This window comes from Octopus bimaculoides, chromosome 1 (assembly GCF_001194135.2).
Source record: "Octopus bimaculoides isolate UCB-OBI-ISO-001 chromosome 1, ASM119413v2, whole genome shotgun sequence".
Lineage (NCBI taxonomy): Eukaryota > Metazoa > Mollusca > Cephalopoda > Octopoda > Octopodidae > Octopus > Octopus bimaculoides.
This window is the reverse complement of record NC_068981.1, coordinates 152,890,687-152,892,157: the sequence shown is the minus strand read 5'-3', so window position 1 is coordinate 152,892,157 and position 1,471 is coordinate 152,890,687.

Below are 1,471 nucleotides of genomic sequence, written 5' to 3'. Positions count from 1 at the left end.
AATTATAAATGAAACAACATTTGCTTTCGTGAGAGAAATTAATTCTTTGGAACAAACGACAAAAACAACCTGTAACTACTTGTTATTTTGAATATGAGCACTCCACCCACCCCCTCTCAAAAAAGGGAGCAAATACCTATTAAACGACACCCTATTCCTTGGAACCCTTGAATTTTTTTCAGGAAACTTACTTTGGGAAATATTGGCGTTGAGGTTTTATGCCGAATGATTGTGGTTTGTATTCTGAATTTTCATTTTGGAGACTAGGACGGCTCGCTCTTAAAGACACTTATGGTTTCTATTATTCTGTAAGAGGCTAGTATAAATTTTTCGGACCCTTGAGTTTGCCATTCCCCTGCCCAAATCTTGGTAGCCCATCGATCTTCGATAAAGACGTATTCTGTGGTCTCAGCAGTGGGAACGCTTGTGGCTCCGCAGCCCAAAGCCGGAAGCACACAGCGCCCGCAGGTTGGACACTGGTAGCCTGTGATAAAGACCGAGGATGATGTGGTCCAGTGATGTTTGTCTCTTGCGGCTGCGAGGCATAGCCGCCTATCTTCCTCAATGGCAGCTGAAGCAGTGTTGGGGATTGACCTACAGGAATCCCTGTTTGTGGCTGCAGTCTCGAGTTTTCGAGGCTGGATGCCACACCACTTTAGGTTGCCCTTTAGGGTGTCCTTATACCTCAACTTGGGTCTTCCTTGTGCCTTCCTTCAGCTCACCGTACATTAGCTGTCTGAAGATGCGGTGGTCGTTCATTCTGATGCCGTGGCCGATCCAACGTAACTGAGCTTTGGGCAGAAGTGCCTCGACGCTTGAGGACTCTGCTCTGTCTAGAACTTCTTGATTGGAGACTTTGTCCTGCTAGCAGATGCCCATGATTGTGCGCAGTGATCTTGTATGGAACTGTTTGAACAGCTTAATGTGCCGGCGGTATGGAGTCCACGTTTTACAACCATACAGCAGCATGTAGAGAACTACAGCTTTGTATATCTTGAGTTTCGTGGACAGCTGCATGCCTTTCTGTTGTAGTACTTTAACCCTGAGTCTACCGAGTGCTTGACTGGCTTTCTGGATCCTTGATGTGATCACTTTATCCAGTGAACCATCTGCAGAAATAGTGCTGCCTAGGTACCTGAAGCTTTCGACACAGTTCAGCTCAACCCCATCAATGGTGATTGCTGGTTAAGGTTTTTGTTGTATTCGGGACTGCCTGGAGCAGGACCTCCGTTTTCCCAAAGCTGATGGTCAGGCCAAAGAGTCTGGGTGCTTCGGTGAAGCGGTTGACGATGATCCGGAGGTGGCCCGCGAAGAGGGCTTCGAGGATGAGATTTTCCCTGGTCTTTGTTTTGGCAGACAGGTGGCGGAGGTCGAATACGGAGCCATCACTTCGGTACTTGATGTACCCGCCCAGGTCAAGGTTCTTTGTAGCGTGGAGGAGGACCTGCGTGAAGAACAAGTTGAAGAGCAC